Source organism: Pleurodeles waltl, chromosome 10 (assembly GCF_031143425.1).
Source record: "Pleurodeles waltl isolate 20211129_DDA chromosome 10, aPleWal1.hap1.20221129, whole genome shotgun sequence".
NCBI classification, from domain to species: Eukaryota; Metazoa; Chordata; class Amphibia; order Caudata; family Salamandridae; genus Pleurodeles; species Pleurodeles waltl.
This window is the reverse complement of record NC_090449.1, coordinates 82,875,471-82,897,019: the sequence shown is the minus strand read 5'-3', so window position 1 is coordinate 82,897,019 and position 21,549 is coordinate 82,875,471. Positions and strand designations below refer to the sequence as shown.

Here is a 21,549-nt window from a genome sequence, read left to right as displayed (position 1 = left end):
TTTAGAGTAGCGTTCAAATATTAGCTGCATTTTTGTGTTAACGGGTCGTTAAGTATATGTTGCGAGAAAATAATTTCCGCAGCGTAACCCACAGTTATTAGTAACGTCAGGAAGCTTTCTTTGGTGCGTCTTCGGTCCGGTGTGGCTAAAACGTCTGAGTGCCCAACCTCTCCCCGACACCGTACTAGAAATCTCCGCTGAGACTGCGAGAAAGCGAAACCGAAAGTGTCTAACTAGTCCGAAATGATGTCACTGCTGCGCCCCTCGCAGTTAAACCTGTAAAGGGCAATGAACGTGGGCTGCTCACGTGCGCCTTACGGTACACAGCCTGGTGGGGACTCCCATCCAACAGCTCCCCTCCCTACAAATCTGTCAAACGCCACACCCCCATCACCAGGGGCGACCGACCAGGCAGCCTCGAATGGGTTATAGAAGCGTCCGCATGCGGCTTGCCGCAGTCACTTCCGAGGTGATCACATCCGGAGCAGATGGGCGGGCGCTTCCCGAGGCGGGCCATTCCTTTTCTAACCAATTATATGTTTATGAGACAGTGCCCCTCCTACTATTAGTCACTTATCGCGTCAATTAGCTGTTTCATTGGCTCTCCCTGCCGTCAATTTATGAAATACACTACAGTCGAAATCAAAGCAAAGTTGGTAATAGGATTTTTAAGACCCACCGGCGGGAGTTAAGAGGTAAGTCATGGTATAGTTCCGCGAGGCTCCGGTACCCATGACGGTTAATGCTGGCTGAGTACTGCCTGTAAGTTTGAGGTTGTCACGTTTTGGCGCTTAAATGTTGAACTGTTGTCGAAGTGGCCGCATTTCGGTAAATGAGTGAATGAAAGAGAATAAAATATTGGAGTGGTTGAGTTCTCTTTAAGGGTTCCAGAGTTGTGTTGCATTGTGATAAAGTCGGTGAAGAGATTCTAGAGTGTCAGGATGTTCAGGTGGCGCTTTAGGCGCCCGGCTTGTGGATGTGACTTGGTTTCTTTTCCTGGCTTGGATGCTCGTTTCCAGCCCCGGACGGGCAGGGCTCCAGGTAACACACCCAGGGCTGGGCTCTGCGTCTCGAAACCAGATTTGGCGCCTACCACCCACATCCCATTAAAAAATATTTCTCCTACCCCTGCTTGTTTTGAGAGCGAGGCTGTCATTTAACTTGCTTACTCTCGGAGTTCTTTAATACAGACCTGCAGTAGAAACACACATCCTGGCAGTGGCAGTCCATAGAAAAAGCGGTAAAATATACTTAAGTTTGCTTAGCTCCGATGTAGACTGATGCTTCCAACTTCTACAGGCAGCTCCATGCACTGGACTGACCAATGTGTGTGTGTGTGTGTGTGTGTGTGTGTGTGTGTGTGTGTGTATATATATATATATATAAAATCAGCAGTTCCCTTCCGACCTGGGTTAAAGTGTGTTTAAATACTATTTCTGTAGAGTTTGGCACCTGTTCATCCTGCAGCTCCAAACTAAAGAACTCTGGGAGTAAGGGGGTGGTATAACAGTCCTGGTTGGACGCTGTTGTTGTAGATATTCTTTTGGTCTACGGATTGCTGTGTGTTTTTTACATACTTATATGGTAACCTGTCAGAGGTGTTACTGTGACGGCTCTGTGTGTGTTTTTCTTTTTAGCTTCTTAGTGACCTGTTTTCTGTTTCACAAAGGTTTGTTTTGTATGTTCAAAGCAAATAAGCGTACTTTATTTGGTGATGTGCAAATGATAAATATTTTCTGAAACTCTATTACCATACATTGAATGCTATGTAGGTCTATAAGTAAAAACTGCATTTCAGTGGGAATGTTTGTGGCTATTTCAGCGGAAAATGTGCCGTCAGTAGACGACAGTGCACTACTATATCATGCTTTAGTAATATATTTATTAAAAATAAGAGATTTTAAATGTGAGCTGAAAAACATACCTCCTCCCACCCTGATGACAATGCTTGTAGTGAATTAAGAAGAAATTCGGGTGTAATCTGTGGGCTAGAGTCTTATTATACACATAGCTAAAGTTCAGTCTGTTAAATCAAACAAAAGAGTTTTATATAGTGGGAATGCTGAACGTGCATATTTGAAGGTGCTCTAATGTGCATTAATGAAGACAAATGTGACTTGGTAAAATCAAATATTTGCCTAGGATCACACAATGTAAGCCTAGTTTAAGGGTCAGGTGCATTATTAGGTTGAGTTTATTATTCAAGTCACTAGACCTGTTGGTCTGGTAATATTCTTAGGATTTTCCGAGGCTTACGACCTCTGCATGTCAGTGCTCCCGTGCTAAAGGGAATCCCTGAACACAACAGTTCTAATAGCAAGCCATTCCTTGGAGAGAGGGTGCCTCAATAAATCTTCCATCACCATGCAATTCGAAGGAGAGGGTAGCAATGCAGTGAAAAGGTATGAGACCCAGCCATGTACCCCACTACCCCATGGCTGTTACTGTACAAACTGAGTTAGGTAGAGTGCTGTGCAGAGGGGTCAGTGCTATCGGTGCATCTCACCAGACACTGCTGTTGTATGTGCAGTCCAGTTCCAAGAAGAGCAGTTATTTCAGCCCATTACCATTTGATGGGTCTGAGTGTCCCACCATAGGTTCCCCCCAACATTGACACATTTACAGCTGGCAGTTTCATCTGAAAACACTGTCATACAAGCTGTGTTAATGGGCGGGAAATTAATGCGGAATTACTGGTTTTAACGGTTTGAGCAGTAAAAAGCATGCACATGCAGGGTAAACTTGCAGTGTCCGTCTGTAGTATTGTTTTGTGTGATGGTAACCAAATGCTGCTACTCCTGGGGATTGAAGGGGAGAGGTTGGAAAGAAAACTTTGCACTGTTTTGTACACAAATTCAACAAGCGTCTTTGCCAAAATGGGCAAACACATTCCAGTACTTTGTTCGGTGTGTAACCGGCTCAGTCGAGCCACTCAAACCATCATTTCCCTTCAATAGTTCCTGCTCCCATATAAGTTTTCTCTTGTTGACAAAATAGGCTATATTTTATTGACAACCAGTCACAGAAAAATACTATTACACTTAGATGACACATTTTTCTTCAGCATCAGTTTCATAATTTCGTTTGTGAACACATTTTTTGCATTTTCATAATTTTGTTTGATTACACTTCTGCAGATTTGGGGCTCGATCTTCCTTCTAATTGTTTACTGTCAGCTTCTGTCCCGGTTTGGGCTGCAAGTGGCATGTCTTCCTGGTGTTGTGCCCTTCTTAATTTACCCCACCGCGACTCTGTTGTCTGGCATCCCGAGGTCTATCCACTGGGTCGGCGAGCCCTCCCCTCTCTTACTCTCAAGGGTTTGATCCATGCCAATCTGACCTTCCACCCTCCTTTGTGCTGCCCAGAGATTCACTCCTTTTTTTTGCTGCATGGTCATCCTAGATTTTTTTTTTGTAGGTTGCTGGATCCTAGATTTTTCCTGGCTTTAGAACTCTGTGCACTTCAACTTTGCTAGCCAGGAGTAAAGTGCCTGTGCTCCCCCTTTCAACATGGTTGTAATGACACATTCTTAATTGATATGCTTAACTTGCCTATAAATCCCTAGTATATGGTTCAAAATGCACCAAAGGGCCTGTAAGTTAAATGTAGCTAGTGGTCTGTAGCACTTATTGTGCCATTTGCTATAGTGCAAACATAGCATCAGGCCTACAAGTGTAACCTGTTTGTAACCATGTAAAACATGCACTAAAACGTGTCCAAGTAAACACATTTTTTGATTGGTAACTCACCCCCTTAAATATTAGTAAGCCATCCTTATGTAAGCCTTGCAGCCCACAAGGTAGTGCATGGGACTTGTAGAAAATTAATGTTATCATGTCCCTGCAGGACCTAGATCCCAAAAGCTATTTTCACTATGACATGCCTAGCTGTCCTACGTAGAAATTCAGAGTAAAGATTAAATACTGATACTGTAACTCTGGAATGGGACCAGTTAAAAAATTGTGAAGTCAGATTTTTAGGAAATCTCAAAAGTAATTTTCAGAAATGTACCCTTTCACTGACTCCACTCTCACAGGGCTAATTACCATAAGTCTCTGCCAGATGTGAGCCTGTGCACATTCTTGAATAACTGTGAATAGTTGTGAAATGCCTCACAGGAGCAAACATTAGGTTAACCTGAATGGGCAGAGCTGATTTATCTGAACTGCACAGAATGTCTGGGATGAAGTTGAGGGCATCCTTTTTTACATTAAGTGTAAAATCCAGACAGACGGGCCCGTTAAGCCACATGTAACACATGAGATACTTTAAAGAGAGGGAACAGGATACCAAGAGAATTGTTTATTAGCCACTGTCTGGTTGCTGGAGAAATGGGCTTTTGTCCTACTAGACTTTTGTCACTTGGGTTTTTCCTAATAGACTTCTGTCTCTGGGTTTATTGTGTGAAAAGTGCCTGCCTCAAACTGGATTTTAGTGTTAGATGTAGGAGTTACTAGGATTATCATAGTACTCTCCCAACACCCTGTCCAAGTTGAGAATGGCTGAAGACTTTCACTATCTTCAAAATGCCCAGGCACATGCATTTTGGGCCTGTTTGCCACTTTGCTTTTATTCCTCTGAAACTACCAAATGTGCCTGATGCAAAATATTGCTAGCTGTTGCTCCTACTGCTGTCACTGGGTGTCTCTGTACTCCTGATTAAAAGATCACCTGTTGCGCACAATTTACCACAGCTATCTGAGTGCTACAGTTATTAAACACCAAGACATTCTGCCACATGCCTTGACTGATGTATCCCATTAAGCATTGCCTCTTGCTGCATTTGCATGCTCACCTTGCAGTGGTTAAGTTCCTTGCCTTCTCTGACTTGACAAATTTGACTGCGTTGACCTCAGACATCAAGCTTTCATCCTCCATGCTCTGTTTGTTGTGTCTTGACCCTCTGGTGGCAGTTCCAGCCACGCATTGCAGCTTGTTAGGTTACTCATCCTTTATTTTTTTTATTTTTTTAAAAACTATTTTTATTGAATTTCCAACAAACATGAGCAATGCACATCACCATGGCTGGAGTAGTAAATTCACAAAACAATAAGTACATCAAGTCGGACTTCACAAGTTAGAAGGATGCATGCCAATGTAGCAAGTCACAATAACCATAAATTGAGAAGCAGCGTTACAGCAAGTGAGAAACACACCCGGTCAGAGCTGTACAGAAACTGAGCAGGATCATGACAAAGTGTAGGCATTGGTTGTGGGGGAGGGGTGGACAGAGCTGGGCCACCCGGTGTCTCTGCATTCTGTCGTGATAGGAGGTAAGCACGCAGGGCCTGCCAAATATCTCTAGGACGAGAAGTAGGTGGTTACAAAACAAATTCTCCACTGGTTGTGTCACAATTTCTAAGACTTTTGAGCCATGCTTGCTTTTGAGGAGAGGTCTTTTAGCCCCAGTATAGAGCTAGCTCGCGTTTGGCCAGCAGTAGTGCCATGGCTGCATATTGCTGTAGGGGCTGAGGTGTGGGTACTGTGTACCTCAGTAGGGTCAGCAAGGGGTCCGGCGGGACCCAGGTGTCTAGCATTGAGGATAAGGTGGGAAATACATTGTGCCAGTATGCTGGTATGTATGGACATGTCATGTGGACAAAATCTGCATTCCCCTCGGTGTATTTTGGACAGATGGAGGATTGTTTGGGATCAAATTAGGCCAGCGCAGCGGGTGTCATGTAGAGTCTGCGAATTAATTTGTAATGGAGCAGTTTATGTCCGTGGTTTGGGGATACAGTGTGGATCACAGAGCAGCAGGCGTACCAAAGCCTGTCTGGTAACGACTGTCCCAGCTACACTTCCCAAGCCCCTCGCACCTCCCGGTCGCAGAGCGAAACAAGCGTGATACAGTTTGGGGACCAGATTTTGGCTAGAGTCAGCAGTGATCAGAAGAGTGAGGGGGTGAAGTCGGCTGGTTCCACCAGGTAGGTGGCAATCTGTACATGCAACATACTCTGCTGACTACAGAGGACAAAGTGGTCCATTGTGGTTGCGCTATGAAACCGAGTTTCACCTGTTCACGAGAAAATTTTACTGTCTTGGAAGATATGCCCCCACATTGACCAAAGTGTGGATGTCAAGGGTAGAGTGCACCAGTTATTCAAGTGAGAGGTAGCCACCCGTTGTCCTTTCAGGGGAAGGCAGGAGAATAGAGCATGGTTCCCTCCAAAAGGCGCCCCAGCCTTCACCGTGCCCAACATGTTGTGCCTAAGGGTTGATTGTCCAGTGGCGAAGGGTTGGGAGCAGAGTTTTTAGACGAGTGGAATACATTAGGTCCCCTTCCAGGATTGTGAAGGGCATTCGCGAGTCGTGGTGACATCATTAAGTGTAGTGGCATTCAGCTTTTAAATAACACAGTTGGAAATGAGGAGCACCGAAGCCCCCACGCTCTTATGGGAGTACCAAAATGTCCCATCGGACCCAGAGGCGCCCACTCAGACCAGTCGTGTCAAGGATGTCTGCAAAGTTGCAAAGAAGGAATTTGTGAGGGGAATGGGGATGTTTATGAACAAATACAAAAAACGTGGGAGTACTACTGTTTTGATCACGGTGATGTGGCCCGCCATGGACAGTGGGGAGGTGAATCCAGCATTCGATCTGGACGTTTAGTTTATCCAGTGTTGGACCGTAACTAAGGCGTGTTATCTGTTCGCGTTCACAGTTTACTCATCCTTAATGCCCCCTTCCATGCAGCTAGAATGGGTCTTTGCTTGCTTGTTTCACACGGGATGCCTCCAGCTGTTGTTGGTTTCCCTCAGCCTCAACTTGTACCTGCCTGTTGAACCAGTTCTGGCCATGATTCTCGGTTGCTACCCTTGCTTTCTCAAGTGGCTGCTGCATCTCTAGTCTGTGTACTCCTGCTGCTACCTGCAACCTCTTGAGGTAGGGTTATTGGGAAAATGTGCCATGGGCAGGCTGTATACTTGTACCACTAGTACCGCATTCACCCATCTCCCTTGCTTGCCCCCTTCCTGGTTTGCCTTGGAATGCCTGTTGCTCCCAAATGCAGGCATCTCACAGAGGTCCTCTGAGCTCTTGCTCTGCCTTCCCAGCATTTAGTATTGTGTCTTTACATTTTTCCCCCACTTGACTCCCCGATTACTGCTCTGAGGGGTGCGCTGAACATCCTTTCAAATTTCAGGAAGTAGTACTATGAGTAGTTTGTAGCATTTGTGCTGTCCTTTTTAAATTCACGGCTACACCACTTGCCTCCCTTCTACTCATTGTAGTGTGGCCTACATGCTGATCCACTACATTTCAAGGGCTTCTGTGCAACCCTTCAGCCCACTTCTCTAGTGGATCAGGGCAAGGGTGGTGGTGGGGGGTTAGGAGTTATCACTTTTGTATTTGGCGTAGTGGAGCAGCAAGAGCCCATTTTAGTAGCACAGTGGCTCTGACCTGATTGGCCATTTTAAAGGTCACTGTACAGTCTGCACATAGACCCTTTCGCATTTTTGTCCATTAAGTCCCCACCATGGCGAGCAGGTGTTTTGTCATCATACCCCTGGCACTAGCATCCTTCCAGGCCCAGTCTAATTGACTCAAGGACCTCAGTCTAGTTACCACTTCGAGTCCCATAAGGACATTGTACTGGCCACGACTTCGTCAATGTCAACTATACCCTTCCTGAGCCAGGAATGGTCGAGTGAGCGTTTTTTCTCCTTCTAGGAAGTTTATCTGTTTCCAAAATATACAGTGATCCTAGGGAGAGGAAAGGACGCCTCCCAACTCCATTGTCTGTGAATTTCTGCATCATAATCATTCTGTGCTACAAGATGTAAGAAAGGAAGCTTGCAGTTCTTTCTGCAATGTTTATACGTTGCGGCAGGAGGGAGGAGCAAACTTACAGTGTTCTTCTCTGCTGTCTTCATAATGGCATCCTCCTGCTCTAGAAGAGGAGCAAGGAAGCTTGCTAGCCACTATTCACGTGTTTGTATGGTGTGTTCCAAGGGAGGAAGTTTGTTGGCTTTTGTCAGTAGCCTTCACATATGGGTAAATGCTGCATTTTCTGATGAAAGTGGAGAGGAAGTTGTCAGCTTCTTTTGCAGTATGTGAGATTCATCCACTGCCGTAAGATTTTGTGGCTGCTACTAGGGTGCAGATTGACGCCTCTTTCTGGAGATGTGATAAATCTCTACTTTCAGGAGAGGCAGGGGGACAGCAGCATCTGCTCCGTCCTTCTATCTAATAATGTTGCACTGTTAGAAGGTGAGAGAGAGAGGAAGCTCCGCCTGCAGCTCCAGTCTAAGTGATAATGTTACACTTTCAGGAAAGGAAGCTTGAGAGCTCCTTCTGTTATGTCTATCAAAGATCTCATGCTGTGCTTTCATAAGAATTTTAAGGAGGCTTGCCATCTCCTTATGCTGTGTCCATCTTTCTGATCAATCTAAACTGTCAAAAGATAAGATTGACAACCTCTTGTGCACATTTTACCTGCACAAAAACTCTACCCTCCTATTTAATTCTTCCTTGTGGTTAATAAACTTGCACTGTCCTGGAAGAGCTGAGAGGCAGCTTGACTACTTCCTCTTCAGTGCTAATCCGTGTGATAATGCTACACTTTCAGAAGAGGAGTGATGGTACTTGTCACTAATCCAACCCCCTTGCTATTAACCCCATTTATGCAACCAACGAAGCTGCTGAGACAAGTTGTGGAGTTGAATGGACGCAGTTAATAGATCAAGCCTTTAAGGTGGTTATTCATTTTGGTTATATTCAATAACAAATATTATGATGGTGCAACATGTATTTACAGTAATGTAAAATCACCCTCACGTGTTTATATTCTATTAAAAACAAGAGGACCGTTATGTGTTCACTTATTTACTTAAATGTAGCTGCATCAAATACAATTCTAGTGCAAGAAAATACAGAAAAAACCCATTGTAGATCGGCAAACACATACTGTACTTTCAGACCCTGGGACATCGAGTGGCCCATTAGGACATCAGAGACTGCCCTATAAATAGTCAAAAGACCACAAGTAACTCTTCTTGGTGAAACCAAAACTGAACTGCCAACTAAAAAAAACAAATCAGTTATTCATGGATCCAAACAGTCATCGTTTCACAATGGCTTGAACTTGAAAAACTTCCCCTGTAAAAGACAAGGAAAACCAAAAGGACAAGTAGGAACTTCCCAATACTTTCCTAACGCTGAAATGAGAAGAAAATTACACTACGAAAGAAAACACATTTCAAAAGTTATGGGTGCAGCTGGGAGAGATAATCCTCGCATCTGCATTTTAATGGAGTCTGAACCTCCTGTCGCATCTGTGTGTGGGGGGGGGGGGGAGAGGGGGGGGGGGGAGGAATGTTACTTTCTGTTACGAGACCGATGGTTCAGTTATGGCACATTGAAAGCATCAGTGCTATTGTGGTATGCTTGCATGAACGGTGTAAAGTAAAAATAATTAAAGGTAGACTCATGAGACCTTTGTGCTGCTTCCATAGTTACCTGAAGATGCCTTGAGCGATAATATATCCCCTGGCTGAATTGGCCCCAAACATGGGCAGATCAGTAGAAGAAAAAACGTCTAAAAGGCTTGCTAAATGAAAGTAAGGGTACTGAGGCTGAAAGTCTATCTATACTTCATAACATAACATTTGAGACCATCTACAACACACAACTTTCCCACATTGCAAGAAGTTACGTAAAAAAGAGGCTCCTAAACTCTTCATGTGTCTAGTTGCATGAACAGTAACCTGCTGCGGCAAAAAAGTTTTGTTGGCAATATCCAATGCTTTAACATAAGAATCTCTGTGAAAGAAACAAGACATAACATAGTTAACTCGGAGAGTTCAGAGAGAGGAAGTCATTAGAGTCTGATTTCACCAGGAAATTCCACACAAGTCAAACATCCAAGAGAGGACAGTACTTGAGTCTATGTGGGACATTTAGACAAATAGATCATAAAGCTCAGCACAATAGGCAATGCTTGACGGCTGGCTCACTCTCCAAAAGCTCAGGCCCTGGAGAAATTACTGACAAGTATGCATTAATAGCCCTATAGGCTTTGCCTTTAAAAAACATAAAAACCACAAAATAAAATACCTCTAATGGAGGGGCGAAAATGGGATCAATCTGTTGGTCCTTGTTAGACTTTTCATCCTTGGTGTGGTCTCCCTTAACTCTTTGCCTCTGGTTCCCGGGTTGTTGATGTGTGCTGGACTCAGATTTTGCTGTTATTGTTACCATGGACACTTTACCACTGCTAACCAGTGCTAACGTGCAAGTGCTCCTATACAAAATGTGTGTGTAATTGGTTTATCCATGATTGACATATTTGTTTCACTAGTAAGTCCCTAGTAAAGTGCACTAGAAGTGCCCATGGGCCTGCAAACCAAATGCTACTAGTGGGTCTGCAGCACTGGTTGTGCCACCCACCTAAGTAGCTCTGTAATCATGTCTCAGACCTGCCACTGCAGTGTCTGTGTGTGCAGTTTTTAACTGTAAATTCGACTTGGCAATTGTACCCATTTACCAGACCTAAACCTTCCCTTTTCTTACATGTAAGGCACCCCTAAGGTAGGCCCTAGGTAGCCCCAAGGGCAGGGTGCAATGTATGGTTAAAGTAGGACATATAGTAATGTGTTTTATATATCCTGACAGTGAAATACTGCTAAATTCGTTTTTCACTGTTGCAAGGCCTGTCCATTTCATAGGTTAACATGGGGGCTACCTTTAAATATAATTAATGTGTAGATTCCCTTTGGGAGCAGATAGACACATGAAGTTTGGGGTGTCTGAGCTCACAATTTAAAAATCTATCTTTTAGTAAAGTTGATTTTAAGACTGTGTGTTTGAAAACAGACCTTTTAGAAAGTTGGCAATTTCTTACTTAAACCATTTCTGTGACTCTGCCTGTTTGTGGATTCCCTGTCTGGGTCAGTTTGGCTGGTTGCACCTCTCAATAGAGAGTGACTCAAAAGAAGCTGGGGTGTAGTCTGCATTTCCTGATGAGCCATCTGTGCTCGGAGGTAGGGGAGGAGTGGTCACTTACACCTGGAAGGGCTGTCCCTGCCCTCACACAATGCAGTCTCCAACCCCCTGGTGTATGTCTGTGGCCTGGACTGGGCAAGGCAGGATTTCACAAACAAGAGAGGCTTTCCTTTGAAGTAAGCCTAATTCAGAGGCCAGAAGAAACAACGCATGCCGGCCTGACTAAAGGAAAAACAACAAAGCAAGGTCTCGCTCGTGAGTGAAATCGATGCTTTGCAAGTCCTTTTTGACGTACACTCGCCCGTGCTGGGTTATTTTTGACGCACCCAAGGTACATTTTCACGCTAACAGCGTTAGCATTGTGTTTAAAATTACATGAAGACTCTTTTTGCATTTTTAGTGATGACTTGTGTATTGTGTATTCTTGTCGTTTTGGGTCTTGTTTTGTTTAGATAAATATTCTCTATTTTTCGCAACCTGTGTGGTGTCATTTTGTAGTGTTTTCATTGAATTACTGTGTGTGTTGGTACAAATACTTTACACCTAGCACTCTGAAGTTAAGCCTACTGGTCGTGCCAAGCTACCAAGGGGGTGAGTGGGGGTTAGCTGAGGGTGATTCTCCTTTACCCTGACTAGAGTGAGGGTCCTTGCTTGGACAGGGGGTAACCTGACTGCCTACCAAAGACCCCATTTCTAACAGTCCTCAAACTAGCTAAACCATACTTGCTGACCAGGCATATTTGTAACCTGCTTGAGTATGTGGAGCACTTGAGTCGCTACAACTGACAATGCCTGCTGCACAATGCCTGGATCACTTCAAGCTCCCCTGAAATCTTCCATGTCCTCAGCTGAAGAGAACTCTGTATTTAAAAAAAAAAAAAAAAAATCTTTTGAGGATTCCCCTTTGGATCCCAGTAAATTCTGGGGTGATCAGCAGGGACCTCTAGAAGTTGAGGGACCAGAGTCTTTTTTCCCTCTCCTGCCCTGCACCAGTGACCTGAGAATCATGGCAAAGATAGAAAGTGTATGCTCTACATTGCAGAAAAGCATCTAAGACTTCTGCTTCCGGTATCAAACTGAGGAGCTGAGGAAGCTTACCACAGAGACACACTCCATATAAATCTATTTACAAAGATCTAGATTGTGTCAAAACACTACCAGATCCCAAGATCAATTACTCCAGTCCTGCAGAAACCTCAAGCCCTAGTCTGCCAGCAAGTTGTCTAAACCGAGAAGATCCTCTGCTTTCACTGCTATTCTTCTGTCTAGACAGCGGTGCCAAAACTCTTTGGTCACGCCTGCCAAATCTTTATACATTATATCAACAGTTCATCTTGCTAGTCTACCACCTGGAAGCAGTCAGACCTAAACTGACCTACCACAGGTTTCAGAAGTTCAATGAAACACCACAGGGCCGTTGATAACCCCAAAATCTCAGATATGTGATACTGATGAATTGGAAACGACCATCTTCAAGATTAATCTTTACCATCCAGTTCCACTGCTGAAGATACTCCCTGATAGAATGGACTCCTTCTTTCTTTAAGTACCAGTAGACAACAAATCTGGTCTACTGTTTGAGATTTATGACTGGATGGTAGCCTTCATCTCCCTATCTTGCTGAGAAAAGATTGTTGTCAAAACCTAACATGGATCCAGCATCATCTCCTCTGCTCCCTTCCGAAGAAGATCTCATACCTCCTCCTGTACTAACCCTTTTTCCTGGTTTGAAAAAATCTAATTCAGACGAGGAGGATCTAGTTTAACTGGGGAAGAGTACAGCTTTATCTTCTAACCCTGCATGTTTCTAGAATCCAAGGGTCTGAAGTAAGTGATACCCACTGGTGGAGAAAGTGGGCAAGTCTGCTACACAGTTTTCTTGAGGGGGGTAATAACTGTGAATAACTAGCCATTGTTTAAGCAACCATGGTGTCTGCCTCTCTGCCTTTCCCTCTCAATTGGCCCTCTTGTTGGGTAAAAGCGCATCACCAATCTTCTGTCACTGAAGGATGACCATCCCTGAAGGGGTGTACAAAAAGAGCTGCTTGAAAGAGGTCTGTTGAACAGGGCCAGAGGAGTGACCTTTCCTTCACCGGCCATGGCACAAACAGGGAGACAAAACACGTTTTGCCTGTTTATGTCCACTCACTTGTGTCTTTTACTGAAGCTGTGAAATGTCATAGCACTAGTAGAGTCACGTGCCGGGTGAGTAGTAGTGCACAGTACAGGCAGCCTCTTTGGTGGGATGGACAAAAACAAATTTGTCTGAGTTGGCTTATTTACCACCACGGCTTCATTTAAACCTCTTTGGGCCTTCTAATAAGGAATAATTTCTACTTGAAATGATGATCATAGTAAAGGAGAGTTCAGTAGGCAAACAGCTCTTAACCTTTTAACTCCTGCTAACCCCCTTTGAATCACTACTGGAAGCTTGGACCCCCACCTAAGCAGTTTCTGTGATTTGAACTCCAATGCATCATACAAAAACCAGGAACAATTATACATCAATAAAATATGCAAATTATGAAATGTTTTATCTACTTCGCAATCAAAAAAGAATGCAAAAATCAAAATCTTAGTTTTATTGGGAAGGTTTGAGCTTTTCAAAATATACTTTTAATTCTAAAAGAAAACCGATACACCAGACACTAGCAAAGTGCTTTATCTCTTTTGATCTTAATGCATGCTGTCTTTGTTTGGGGACCTCAACTGAAGCATTGGTATGCACCAGTCATCCGTACTATATGCCTGTTGCTGTACTTCCAATGCTTTTCTGAAACAAGAAAAGAAAACCAATGCGTTTTTCTCTTCATGTGTACGCAAGCAGCAACATTCACTTAGCGCTAGGCTGAGTCTCTGTGCTGCATTTATTTTATTTAAAGGTTTTATATCTCTCTGGTTCACCAGAAAGGTAATAAAGTGCTTTACATAGCATCAAAGAGAGTCGATCATGAATACAGGAGGAATGGGAAGACTTGAAGGGCGATTTTGAAGATGGCGTAGGAATGGGTAGAGCAGGGACGATATAGAATATCAGCTTACACAAGCATATAACAAATTACATTAGTGGCTATTAGGCCATTCAAAAATAATTGTTAGTACTCAGTTTTGACATTAGTGGGTTTTAGACTAATCAAGGCCCCCTATTGATAGTCTTCAAAGGACCCAGTGTACCAATGTAAGACTTGAAAAAGTAAGTCTTTTAGGTGTTTTCATAATAAGTAGATGTTAGGTGGTGTTCTCAGATGATGAGGCAATAAGAATGATATAAGAGCTCTTACTTCTAGATTATCTCTTGCCATCTGAAATTGACAAGAGGAGAGCTAAATTGCTACGTTTGCCATAATTGCAGCGTTGTACTTGAGGTGACACATTTTTAACTTAAGTCTTGTCTCTAGTCTTGATGCTCCCTCAAGATTGGGCCGATGTGGTTGAACCTTTTTTTTTCTCCCTGAAATAAAGCATGCTGTGGTGTGTAAAGCAGCCTTTGGAGGGGACAGCCTGAAAACTGGTAGACACTAAGATTGCGTTGCCTTAATCAGTTCTTAGTACGATGAGAGCATTAGCTGCTCTTTTTAATTGACTTAGGAAAGAAGGTGTTTTATTCTCTTTGGTGGAGATGGATGTTGGCGGACTGCACTAATTTGTTTGCAGAAGGAATCATTGTAAGAAAAGATATGGCCATGCGTATTTGACTGCTGCATTAGTTTCTGGCATGGCGCCAAACTGATAATTCTGTTTATCAATGAGGTGTAGATTTTTGTCGGATCTGAAGGAGAGTAGCAAAAACCCAGGTTTCTGATGGTTTGTTTTCAAGCAATATGTATTTATCCCATCATGTGCTATCTTTAAAGTGATTTGTAGGTTGTTGAGAGTGGTGATTTATTGACCGTTGTAAGTACAAAGGTGTGTCACGAGCATACTGGTGGAGCTTTACACCAAAATATTCTGGTAGTGAACCTAATGTCTCCCCATATAAATTGAATAGACTCAAGGAGAGTGTGGAGCCCTGAGTAACACAGCAGACTACTCAGTGCGGTTGAGATGTGTAGTTTCCCAGGTTTGTTAATTGTGAATTTGTGATTGACTTTTTGGGCAGTCTGAACCAGTTTAGCCCGGTCTTTGAAGCATATTCTTGGTTCAAGGGTCTTTAGTAGTGGCACATGTCTACTGTGTAGAATGTTGTTGACATGGCCAGAAGGTAGGCATTCCTTTTGTCAAGGATAAGAGGGATGTCACCCATCACGTTCAAAGTTGCCTTTTTGGTTCATTTGGTGCAGTTGTGGTGTATTCCAGGGATGTGGGATACCACCACCTTAAGCAAAGATTAAACTGCAGTGAGTCCTAAAATCACTTTGAGAAGTGATTGGCACTGACAGTATACACAGCTCTGAACTATGCATGGGTTGTTTTTTCAGGTCCAAGTATTTCTTTTTATTATGGAAGTTGTCATGGGTATTGCAACCTCTTCCATGGATGAAGAGAGATGTGTTCTAATATTTAACAGGTACGGTCTGCTACATTAGAACATTCCAATGAGTTTGTTAAATATTTGCATTTCTTTGCATGGCTCTATGCCATGTCGAGAAGTCTTAGCTGGATATGCCTTCATATTTACGGGCTTTTTTTCTTTTGTGTTTTTACTGTCTGCTTGTGCGGTCACACTGAGCTGCCTCTCTGCTTTTTTTCAGCAGTGGATTTAATGAGGGTAACTTTGGATTCAGAAATGGCTCAATTGTTTAATTGTGCCTCAAATAGCTGATGCTGAAGGGATTTCTTTAGTTAGCTATCATCAGTATGGGGGATTTCAGAAAATATCCATTGCAGCAATTAAAACCCAGGATTCTGTGGTCCCGCTCTGCCTCGCTGGAAGAGGTCTAACCCTCTCCATGTGAGCAAGAATGATCGTCCGACTACGAGAACAGTTTTGTCTTGCTACTGTTACGGAGTGAACAAAAATGCTCCCAAGACTTAAATGACCACGCAAACTCTTCTTGGCAATCCAAAGACAGTATTTACTAACTGTCGCGACAGGGAGAAGAACTCTGTAGACTGCACCTCAGTCCTGCACCCTATGCCTCTATGGTTTTTCTCAAATGCCTGTTCTCAGACAGGCCTTTTTATACAATTCAATAATGCTTTATTACATATAGTAAATAATGGTTAACTTGCAAGTTATAGATTTAAATTTGACAAACACCCGAAAACATCTGACCCCATAGCTCTGAACTCCTGAGCTAATACATTGCTCATTCTTTATTATACGTTTGACAGTGCTTTATGGCAGAGTAGTCTTTGAACCATGAATGTGTGCATACTTCATGGTAAATCTAACCTATGTGAAGTGTGTTCTGGCCGCATTGTGTTTCTCCGATCTCCGTGTGCTCAGAATTTGGTCCCTTCCCTGCACCCATTGTTTAATTGTGCACTTGTGGGGTTTGGGCTTTTTCAAATATGTACCCATTGTCCTATCAGGGGGCAGTCTGTTTGTAGTACTGGAGCATGTGCTGGGGAACTGGTGTGCTGATGTTGTAAATGTTTGAGTCTGTTAGACATGAGTTGGCCTTTAACTGAAAACCCTTTCATGTTTCTTATTCCATTATATCCTTAAAAGAACCATTCACCTTGCGCAAGTCAGTGTGGGGGTTAGACATAAACTGGTTTCTAACTACGAACGGCTGTGTGTTTTCTGCTTGGGCTTGATACTGCACAATATTTTTATGTTTCATATTTACTACAGTGTGTTTATTTTTTTACATTTCCTACAACATTCCCCCTCTAGTTGATATTTCAACTACTTAATCTAGATCTTGGTTTATCTTGGGTACCAGGTGATACATGTCCCTTGGGAATCCACTACGTATGTTGGTGTCCTATTGAAAACATCCCTCCGCCTTTGCGCCTATTCTGCTGATGCATGCTAAAATTGCTTGTGTCATAGAATATATTAGTAGCAAGATCAGTCGTTGGTAACAGATCCCCCAACTGTCCCAATGTCCAGGATGGCAGAGACACAAACCAACCACTGAAGCAGCTATCTAGGGCACCTTTTTCTTCGATTATCTTAGTTTGTAAATTATGCAGTGTTTGTATTGTCTTCTACAAAGTTACATTTTCTGCATAATTTGCTGGAATACATGTGTAGCACGCAGTGCCTATCTTCTTGCAAACCCCTCCTTGCATGGCTGTCATAGGATCTAGTATATAACGGTGTTGCAACACCATCATCCTTAGGGCACAAAGTTCTTCCATTATGGCATTGAAGCCCTTGTTGATGGTATTAATTACCTTGTGGAGCTCCCACCTTGTGATCTGGAGCCAACAAGCTGTTGCTTTTGTTTGGACAACCGGCAAGATGCTCCAGAAGAAAAGTTCAGCATTGTTGAACAGTCAATACTCTTTGGGAAATTCATTCCAGGTGCTTGTGCTATAGTACTCTGTAGTTTTCTACCTTCGGCTGTGATGTAGCAAGGTTGTTGGATGGCTCTTTGGGTGTTTTATGCAACGTGGAAATGGTTACTCCAGGTATCGCCAAAACTGGAGGGTGCAAAGTCACTGTGGAAGAAATCCCTCCCCAGTTAGGTGGTAGCTGGGCATACAGCAGCTCTACATGCCGCCAGAAGGAATCCATAAGGCTGGAGGTCCCATCCAAACCCTCCCCCCCGCATCTCAGCGTGGAAGACTGTGACCTTACAACCAATAGTCCAACCTACGTCAATGATGCCATTTCCCCATAAACGTATGACAACAGAAGTTAGTTTCATGATCGCCTGGGGACCTACAGTTTTATCTACCGAAGTATAGCTCAGAATAACGACATAGCCCTGCATGAAAATTCAGAGTTGGGATGCCATTGATTATGAGCAGAAACTGACCCTGTTACTCTAAACCCTGGCCTCCGGTCACAATATGGGAGTAGGGGTTTGCAAAATAATTGTTACATTCAGTTAGTTTCCCCTAGAATTCCTAGATCTTGGACTATCTGGGTGCAATCTACAGTGGTGCCGGGATGTATGTGTCTTATACGTCATATTTATTCACTGATCTCTTGCTTGTCTGTGAGGATGTATAGTCCTTCTGGTAAAGGGTTGTGTCTTGTGGTCCTGATTATGAAGCATACTACTTTGACATGGATTAGTTGCACTTGGGCATTAATTCTACACAAGTGCAGATGTAATGAGCAGTAAGTCTGTTTGCAGGCCTAGAAAAATCATAAAAATGTTACTAGACCTGCAGGTCGAGTAACTTGAATAATCTACTCAATCATAACTGCATTGCACTTGACAGGTAAACGGGTCTCAATTGTGTGATCCTAGGCAAATATTTTACTTAACAGAGCCACCTCTTTCTACATTCCCACATCTGTGTGTACCTTCAAATATTTGGGCTCAGCATTTCTGTTGCATAAAAATGTATTTGTTTGATTAAATGGACTAAACGTTTGCCCCATGTGTGTATATATATATATATATATATATATATATATAAAAAAAAATCTAGCCCACAAATGGGGGAACACATGATCCATTTCTTGCCTCTTAGTTTACTAATAGCATTGCTACCAGGGCAGGAGTGTTTCTAGGTTTATGTTTAAACAGTTATTTTTAATACATAGATTACTAAAGCTTGATGTGGTCACACACTGTCATTTACAGAGAGAAAATGTCCATGAAATGTCTAAAAACCTTCCCATTAGCGCTTGCAGCTTTATTGATAAAATTATATAATGTGTTAAAATCTGTGAAAATCGGGTTCAGAAAATATTTATTCTTTACACATCACCAAGTAAAGCGCTCTGATTTGTTTTCCTATTACATTTTTTTTTTCATCACACTGAATTACAAAGGGCTTTCATACTACCGAAATGTATTTTGAAATGTTTGAATCGTAGACTTAGCTATTTAAATAGTCTGTGTTAGGAAATAACTGACAAAATCCTGGAACTCTGCAGTCAGAGGAATATTAATTGTAAGCCAAACTGGCTTTTGACTTCTGTCTCTGAACATAGAGCAAATGTGACAAGAAAATGATTTAAAGGCCTCCTTCACTTTCTGACTGAACAGAACACTTGTTCTTTGTCAACTTGCCAGAAGGGTCGAGTAGGTCCTAAAAATAGCTGGACCTGGTAAAATGTGACTCGCTATAGCCAGTTAGAAATTTTTTGAAGTCTGGTTTGGTGGTACTTCCTTTGTGGTGTGCAGACTATCTGAACCAGTGGCATAAGGAATTAGGGAGCACACGAAGCACAACATGTTTGTGGTCTCTGTACCTATTTCTAACATGTGCTGATAACATATGTTCTCTGACAAATTAGCACGGGGAATTACAGGTCACATTCTTGTCAGAGAGCTCTCTCAAGATGTGAGAAACATTAGGATTAAAGGGTCCTTTGCTTGCAAAGAGGACAAAGGATAGAATTAAGCTACAAATAGAAGCTTAAAAACAAAAATACATATCTTTTGTATCATCTGTTCAAAAAATATTCCAAAAATACGGCTGGGGAGTGGCCCTTTTAAGGTGACTACCTTCATCCCCCCTCTTGTTCCATTTGCAGTGACCATTATTTTTTACGAAAAGCTGTGTCGAGAGGCATGCTATCATGGATCCAGAGTTTCCTGCTGTCCACCATGGTGCCTGTGTAGAGGCTCTAATCGTTTTTCCTTCCTTCCATTTATGAACCAAATTACATACAAATACTCAATCTCCTCTTTTCACCTCAGGGAGGTTGACTTCAGCATTGGTGCGCTATTCTTTTCCTTTGGTTACCCGTTTTGGAGATGAGCCTTGCACATTTCATTAGTTCACACAAGTACCTATGCGTTTCATCATTCAGTGCTTGAGACAAACTTTCTCCCTGAATTTTACTTCTAGTAGAAGAGGCTTGGACAGTGATGGATTTCCCTGTCACTTCTTGGTGGCGTGTCAAGTGGTGATCTGAGCTTGTTGATAAACAGTATAGCCATTTTTTTATTTAGGGTGGTACATAACTTGCTCTTCTTGCTTTTCAAGAGGCCATTTATTTTCTCACTGTTCCATTACTTTGAGGGTGGTACAGGGAGGACAATTTGTGCTTTATCCCTAATAGTGGTATATGGTTCAAATATTGCATTGGAAAAATGAGTGCCAATGTCAGATCTTATTCGTTCTGGTATTCCCCAGCGTGGAATTACTTCCTGAACCAGGAATGTTGCTGCTGACTCGGCATCACAATGGACACATGGTCCTGCCTCTATCAATGTGTAGAATGGGCAGACCACCACGATGAGGTACCTGTAGTTACTGCTCTATATCGTGTCCACTAAATCCAAACGAAGAGCTTCAGAGGGACCTTGTGGTTGTGGACTGGTGGAGTTTATCACTTTCGAAGTGGGATTAGGTGACTATTGCTGACAGAGCAGACATCTGTGTAGATACAAAGTAATTATGTCATGCAAATTGGCAATAATCCTGTCTTGTTGTATATTTGTTGCCAAATAATCCCTGGAGGTGTGGGCTGGCAAATGGATCTGATCCAGGACGATTGAAAGCAGGGCTTGTGGAATCTCCAGTTTTCCTGTAGATATTTATCTATACACTAGGTCATCCCCTGACCGGATGTATCCTCTACCTTCCCACAACTCTTTATTGTGTGCAAAGAAGCAGCTTCTTGCAGTTCTCTTGGGTGTAACCTTGCTGTCTCCATGTAATGAGGTGCGTCCTATTCTGTGGTAATCTTGGATTCAAACTCCATTGGTGAGTCAGTCTGAGCCACCGAGACAGGTTGTGGGTTTGATGGTCCCTTTGGGGGTGCACACCTTGCTGCATCCTTAGCTGTCTGATCTGCTAGAGCATTACCCCAGGACACAAAATCCTGTCTATTTGTGTGCACTGCACATTTCACAACCGCCACTGCCAGTTGCAGCGGAAGTACCTCTATCAGAGCTCTAAGAGTTTTCTATCCATCATGGGATGGCCATCTGATTTAAGAAACCCTGGCCTGCTCCATCTCATGATGCTTGAATGCACAGTTTGTTACGTTTGCTTAATCTGAATATATGGTAATTACCTCTCCTGCTCCTGACTTTAGGGCCGCTATTAATGCTGTCAGTTTTGCTGCCTCGGTAGAATAATGTGCAGGTAGTGTCATTTGTTCTTTGACCTGTAGTGTGTCAAAGGCACTCTGCTGCTGAGCTTTGACTACTGCTGCCCCTTTGTGTCTGATTTCTGTCTCTTGGTCAGTTGTGGAGAAACGATCAATAAAATAGACAATGCTACCTGATATAGGGTCCTATGTGGCTTGGATGCATTTGATGGGACTATGTGTTGCATCCTTCTCAAGGTGTAATATTGGGTGGGCAAAGAATATCGCAGGATTCACCATATGACCCTTCACAACCCTCGAAGATGGTAGTAACAGTATCACCTCAAACCCTGACACTCTGAGTAGTCAAAGTGGTCTTAGCCTTCTAAATGTTGAAACCAAACACAGCTTGTTCTGTATAAAGTGTCAAGGGTTCCCCCATTACTATGGGGGTGCTCTTCTCTACTGCTGCAGTGGCTAGAGCTTGCTCACAGGGATGTTGTCCTTTCATGACTGAGTCTAGCAGTCCACTGTAGTATGGGATT

The 21,549-nt window shown here is 43.0% G+C and overlaps 1 protein-coding gene across 2 annotated transcripts in view; it reads left to right on the top strand.

The window, feature by feature from the left end:
* The first annotated feature begins 614 nt into the window (after positions 1-614).
* Positions 615-21,549, top strand: part of LOC138261138 (uncharacterized) — a 295,522-nt gene continuing 274,587 nt past the window's right edge. The window contains exon 1 of one of the 2 annotated variants that reach the window (XM_069209818.1): positions 615-695. The gene's annotated coding sequence lies outside the window, so the exon portion shown is untranslated. Of the gene's footprint in view, positions 763-21,549 lie in introns of both variants that reach the window. The other variant, XM_069209819.1, reaches the window with a different exon arrangement.